This window comes from Cyrtonyx montezumae, unplaced genomic scaffold, assembly GCF_038088225.1.
Source record: "Cyrtonyx montezumae isolate F1298 unplaced genomic scaffold, pur_monq_1.0 scaffold_32, whole genome shotgun sequence".
In the NCBI taxonomy this organism is placed as follows: domain Eukaryota; kingdom Metazoa; phylum Chordata; class Aves; order Galliformes; family Odontophoridae; genus Cyrtonyx; species Cyrtonyx montezumae.
Window position 1 is genome coordinate 2,993,067 of NW_027072037.1, and position 6,964 is coordinate 3,000,030.

At 40.6% G+C, this 6,964-nt stretch overlaps 1 long non-coding RNA gene across 1 annotated transcript; it reads right to left on the reverse strand.

Moving 5' to 3' along the window:
• Positions 1 to 200: 200 nt before the first annotated feature.
• LOC136053858 (uncharacterized) lies at positions 201 to 5,435 on the reverse strand. Its single transcript, XR_010622688.1, has 2 exons — positions 3,945 to 5,435; positions 201 to 1,692 (listed from the first exon to the last, which is right to left on the reverse strand). It is a non-coding gene; the product is annotated as an uncharacterized LOC136053858 (long non-coding RNA).
• Between the last annotated feature and the right edge of the window lie 1,529 nt (positions 5,436 to 6,964).

The following is a 6,964-nucleotide window of genomic DNA, read 5'->3' on the forward strand; positions in this document are numbered from 1 at the left end:
AAGAGCTGGTTATTTCATTCAGAGCTAAATAATGGAGGATTTGTACATCTCCCAGTCTCTCACATTTCTGAATGACTTTCTTCCTATTGACAGATTGGCCTTTTTACAGATTGTACTGAATATGTGTATTAACGTGGATGTATACGAGTGTGTACCTAAAACAATTTTAGCCTTCGGTTCACGTTTAAAAAAAAAAAAAAAAATCAGAGTAAAATAGGAGAGTTATTTCTGGAAATAAGCCAAGTAAGACTGAGAAAGTACTGGCATGCTCAGACACAGAGGTTTTTCAGAGGTCAAGTAGGTAAGCACTGGGTGGCCAAAGGCAGTGGAAATGTCTCAGCAGTTAGGAGAGATTCAGCAAATCAGTTCTGTGATTTATACATAACCACACTGCTCTGCCTTGCTTGTGGGGTCACAGAGATGAGAGAAGCTGTGACAACATGATGCAGTGGCAGCAGAAAGAAATTTAATCATCCCATGTCCTACTAGGGATATGACCCAGTGAGCAGAACCACAAAAACATTAGGGGGAAAGCAATCTAAGAGGTCTGCACGAGCTAGCTGTAAATAACTTCTGGCTGCTACCCATGGCTTTCTGCAATGCAGATCTATGCCAGGTGCCAAACCCACCTGGCTTTGGGGTGATAAATATGCCCATATTAAGCCCTCAAACAGCAGCAGATGGTGAATGGAGCCCCAATGCCTGCAAAGTCAACACACACAGCTGAGCTAGTCTCTCTTCTCTGTAGCCAGCAGAGAAAAATAGGGAATTGAGGGAATAATTAATCTGTGCTACCTTCAGCACAGACTTTAGGGTGAGAAAAATTAGTTCATTAACTGCACTGACCAGCTCTCAGGCAACAATAAAAAAATATTCAAGGTATCTGCTCAGGTGGAAATGTTGACACTTCGTCACATAAATCCCCTAGCAAATACTTCATGAAAGATACCATGTCCTGCTGTCCTACAGGATTCTGTCTAAGGACATTTACTCTGTGTATTGCAATCCTGTATCAGATCTGACAAATGGAATTTGCAGAGCATTAAGGGATATTATTCTCAGAAATGGCCACATTTGTGCTTGGGGAGATCCACTGCTGCAGGTTTAGCAGGCAGAGCAGTCCTGCAGTGATTCTCATTGCACCTCTGTTGTTCATCCAGTTGTTTGCAAGGTGTTGATTACAATTCCTGTCTGCATCTTTCATTGTCCAGAAGCAGATAATTGGGAATCAATGTAAAATTATCAAGCCATTGAATCAAACAGCAGCTATTGAAACTCTGAGATGGGTGAGGAAGAAGCATATCTGGAATATAAACTGGTTTCCAGTACCAAATATCAGTGCCACTTTCCCTCAAACCTTTGCCAACCTATGTCCTTCGTGAAAGCCAGTAAGAAGTCAGAAGTTTCAGTGGTACTAATTTACACTTGCAGCTAATCAATAATGGTGTACATTCGTGTTTTTATTTATATCAGTGAGATGAAGCCCTCAGTTGACTTCATAGGTAGGATGGGACTCTTATGGTATCAGATTCTTGATCACAGTCCAGATAAGCATGCAATATGATTATCTAAAAAGAAAGGAGAGGGAAACAAAGGCAATTCTAAAAGAGAATTCTAAAAAGAAAAGTGACAGAAAGGGAGGGTAGGCAAGTCAAGGCAAAGCAAGGCAAATAAAGTTTTCTTTTTCCTTTCCTTTCCTCTCTTTATTTTATTTTATTTTTTTTTTTTGTTGTTTGCTCCACTTGCTCCTGGAGGGATTTGTAAGAGAGCTCATACTCTGGGGAGGAGAAGGAGGGGCTGCCTTTTGTTCATGCAATGTCCAGTCCAAGCAGGCTGGGGACAATCTGAACATCTTGCACTGTCAAGAACAAACTCAGTCAAAATGGAACCAACATATGTTTTATGGTGGCACTGAAAGAGGGTGGTAGAACATTTTTGCATGTCTTCAGGATCTTTTGTCTTTGGTGGGCTGCCCTGTCTCTAGACACTTCTTGTCTTTCTGAGTTTGTGATAGTTTATGGAGTAGCTGTTCCTGATTTGAGCTTCACACTTCCTTCCCACCTGGGAAATCAGCTCTTGTAGCAGTCAGCAAAAGAGAAGAGAATGGAGAAAAAGAAAATCTGAGGCTCCTTACCCCAGCTAACCATCGCTCTGTGAAGCCTCCAGAGTATTCTTTCCTCAGAGCAGTTTCTAGAATTGATGAGGTCTTACAGATTACAGACAAGTTATTTCTATTGGACTTTTTTTTTTTTTTTCAAGTTTTCCAACTCTAAATATGTAGCTTTCCATGAGACCCAGCTACCTTCATTTGGCCAGACACCTTCTCTTTCAAAGGAGGGAGGTCCTGAGTCCACCTTCTGGCACAGATCAATTGTATAAAATGGGAAAAGAGGCCTGAGATGGAACTTTTGCTTTGGTGAACACTGTGACAGTTACCTGTTCTGCCATGCTGGGTTTCAGAAAGAACAACTCATTCAGAAGGTATTTTGGGCATCATATACCTATGCTGGCTCTACCATCTCTCACCAACGTGGTAGACAGACTAATGGGGTATACATGCAAATATGGTCACGTATTTTGTGCCTTGTAAGCATGTTTGTAGCACATAACCAACAGACATTTATTCTTACTTGTCGAAGTGTAAAGAGAGGCACAGATGGGTGTGAAACGCACCCAGACACATGCACAACTAGTTACAGAGCTTTATGTAGTCACTTATTTACAATATGGGGAATGAGACACTGGCACAGGCTGCTCAGAGAGGTGCCCCATCCCTGTGGACACCCAAGATCAGGCTGGATGAGGTTCTGAGCACCTGATGGAGCTGTAGATGTCCCTGTTCATTGCAAGGGAGTTGGAATAGATGGACATTAGGGTCCTTTCAATCACAAATGTCTCTAGGATTTTATCATTCTATTTTCATGTGAGTCATTTGCACCACATTGTGGTCAGCACAGGATAAGTGTGTAGATACTTGTGCCCACAATGGGTGTTTCTACTTCATGTCATGTGACTGATAACAGCAAAAAAAGCGGTTCTATAGAAAAGAGAAAAATCTATTTATCAAAGAGCAATCATTTGATATTAGCATCCAAGCTGTAATTAACAGCTGACGACCTAAAACAGCCTGTTGGGTTATCCATTTCCTATTCAGCCATCACTGAACTGGTGTTGGAAAGGTATACCACATAATAACAGGGCACCTGATGCAGTCCCTTCTCATTCCCCACAGTGCACGGGCTGCAATGCCATCTTGGTTACGTGTGATATTATCAATGGGAATAAAGCATCCTCTGATCTGGATTTTCTCTTTTATCCAGCACCCTCTCACCGAAGGGTTCATGAGCAGGAGCATCTCATTAGATGTCTGGTCTGATCTTAAGTTATAGCTGCACTACAAAACCATGTGACTCAAATTATTCTGATGAATTCAAATAAATTGTGGTGGTGTTTTCATCCTGAGAGAACATTATTTAGTTTCCTAGATGGTTGCTGTATTTTAGGCTTGACTGAGAGCAGCATGAAATTTTGCTTCAGCCTGGGACACGTGCTCTGCCATCCATGGATCAATATATTCTGAACCAAATTTACCTTTGCAGCTTTGTAAAGCAGTGCTATCAATTAGTGCTAGAAATATACACCAGTCCCCTGTGACACAGATTTTCTGACTTATTCTGTGTTTTTACCTTTCAAATCTTTTATTTTATGGCAAACTGGGAGAAAATTTGGCATTTCAATGTTATTTTTATGTTATTTATCAATGCTTATTTTATTGCTATTCTTTTTCTTCTTTTTTCTTTCTTTTTCATTTTTCTCTTTTTTTTCTTTTTTTACTTTTTCTTTTCCTGCTCCTATTCCTTCTTTTTTTGTTGTCCTTTTTTTTGTTGTTGTTTTTGTTTTAGGTTTTGTTTTTTTGTTTTTTCCCAATGCTTGTGTACAAAAACCCCAGGTAGTTTGAACAGGTAGTATTTCTTAAGTCTTTACCTTAACTCTGAAACATGCTCCAACTTTGATCACGGAAAAAATCACATTAATTCCCCTTCCTCCCACTTCTAAATAGCAGCAATTGGAAATTGGCTTATGTGCAGGGTGTCAGTGCCCTGTAGCGCACACCCGCTGGCTCCCAGACTCATTAAACATGAACACTGTCTTTCTAACTGTGGAGGAAGAGACTCTTAGCAGAAGTAGTGTGTCCCTTCAGGATGAGGGCAACCAGTGTGATATCATTATGCACGGATCTCTGCTCTACTCCTGCACTCAGCACCATCTGCACTGACACTGCTGTGAATAAGCACCTGCTATGTACATGAGTAGAGGGAGCTAAGATCATCTAGGCATGATGCCAGACACATCGTCCCCTCTGTACACATGGCTTGCTGTGTCCTAAATTCATTAGCCTGATATTTAGTCTAGATTTCATTCACATCTGAAATGCAGCATCTCTCAGTCATGGCTTGCTTGCAGTGAGGGAACTTGGAGCAGAAAGCTTCATCTCTTTGCACAGACCTCATCTATTTAAAAAAATATGAATCAGTTTTTTGTTTGTACGATTAATTTCACAGCTGTTACTGGCACATCTGCACCAAGCAGTGCTCACACCTATTTGTGCTATCAAGCAGCTTATATAAGGGCAGAAAAGTGAAACAGTTTATTTCTGCAACTCTGAGTCTGAAGTGAATCCCTTTAGCCCAGCGGCCATGCTTATTCTGGAGAGTGAAATTCTCCATTATTTCACCCGAACCAAGCTTGAAAACCACTGCAGTCTGTGTGGAGCTCAGAAGTAACAGGCTCTAGTCCTCTAAGAGATGGCATCCCAATCTATGGTTTGGCATCAGAGTGCTTTAGAGCAGGACCATTGTCACCTGGGAATGCCTCTAAACAAAGACTTGGAGCTTCTGTTTGAAGACTGTGCATTTTCCAGCCTTTCATGCAACATTTCTTTAAGTGATGGAGTTCTTGCACAGCCTTCATACCCACACTTCGATGCAGTGCAGGACATGACAGTTTAAGTCAGCTGTAATGTAAGTACCAGAGAGAAGCAATGAGAAGTGTCAGAAAGCAAAACTCCAACTTATGGGGAGCTTTTGACAGCTTTTCTCGCACCAGAATTCATCTACGTTCTCCAGAACAGCAGTGTGAAATTGCTCTGCCATTTCTCATTAATAGCTTAGACCCAGAAAGCCATGGAAATTTGGGCTTAGCTTTGAAGAACTTTCCTTGGTCATTTTTCATGCCGTTTCTGCACACATTACTGCTGCTTAAAGTGGTGTATTTTGTCAGTTGGTCGCTTTTCTGTGTGACTGTGCCATGAATCACTGGATAAACACCGTAAACATGCATTCAGATGAAAATAATGGTTTCGAAAGAAACAAGACTAAATATCACAGTGAAGAAACTGTCCTTTTGTTCTGTTCCAGTCTAGCATCAAGTACACCGTGGTCAATGGCTGTAATCCTTGCCAAGAATCATAATTATTAGGAATTTAAATATTAATAGGAATTAATGACAGTCAGTAGTTGCTAATAGGTCTTCTGTTCATTTTGGGATTTGCTCATCGTGCATGTGGTACTGGAACATATCAATGAAATATTTTATATTTATAGATGCCTCTCACATGCATTCATCATCCCTCTCTCTCTACTTTCTTTTTCTCTAACGTGAAACTCCATTATTTAGACAGTGAAAAGGGATCCCTCCCGGTCTTTTGGAGAAGGTTGCTAAACCAAAGAAGATAAACAAATCTTTCAAGAAGACTGAGGAATGCAGAAATCTCTGCAGTCTGATGCCATGCTGTTTCTGTAGATATGTTTGCCTTCAGACATTTTGTTAATTTCCTATTCCTACTGCTTTCACTCCAGAAATTCCCACACACAAAAGGCTGAATACTGTCTCATTGCGTTGTCCCAGAAATACTCAATTTATCCCAAGATCCACTTTTACGCAAATAGTTCTAATACTACTGTAAAATTTGCCTTTTAAACTTGGGCCACATGCACACACACACACACACACACACTAACGTGGGCACACACACTTCCAAGACCTAATTTCCCCTACACCATACCTAGTCCCTCAATATCTCCCTCCATATCAAACAAACTTATACCATAAGTCCAAAAAGTCAGCAGAACACCGTAGCAACCTCCAGGGCTTTTGCTTATGGGAATCTTGGAGATGTTATTTATCTGGGATCTGGGAGTGACTTTATAAAATGTGTTTAAGGTCAGGATCTAGGCAGAAGGTTTCTTTGGATAGATGTGTTCTGGAGGCAGTAAATTACCTGTTCAGATTAAACCTGGGTTTTTGTTTCTAAATGTACTGCTTGGAAGTCCTCTCTTTCCTTCCATTTTCAATCAACACACTACAGTGCTGGACAAAGGTAAGTCATTAGGATCCCAAAAACCTTCATGCATTCAGTTCAGCAGAGGAACATACCATGTGCTCGGGATCCTGTCCTTTCAGACTGAGGTAACCTGAATGAAAAACATCTAACCAGTTGTGGGCATCTATAGAAGAAAAGTCCAAACATCTGTCTGTAAATTCTTTTGGGGGATTTAGCATCCAAAATTATTTATGCACTTTAAAAACGTAGGCATATGTGTTTCTTGTGCAGGAGGCTGTGGACTCAATACACTACAATTAAAATCAGCAATGACGTGTCAGAACCCTGCTAACAGCAGAAGAGAAATGAGATGGACTTAGGAAATTCAAAAGATAATTGTATTCTTTTCTGCACACCATGAGCATTTCCATTCAAGAAATGTTTGATTCTCAGAGATACGTTTTGCGTGATGGATTCTTGAAATTCACTGGCACATTCCAAATATCTTTGTTCCCATTGTTTACCAACTCCCAGCATTTACTAATGACAGTGAAGAAGAACTGCTCATGAGCTCAGTGCCTTCCAGAGAGCTTTTTCTTTGTCTGAGTTGACTCGTTAAAGATAGTTTGTTTGTTTTTTTGA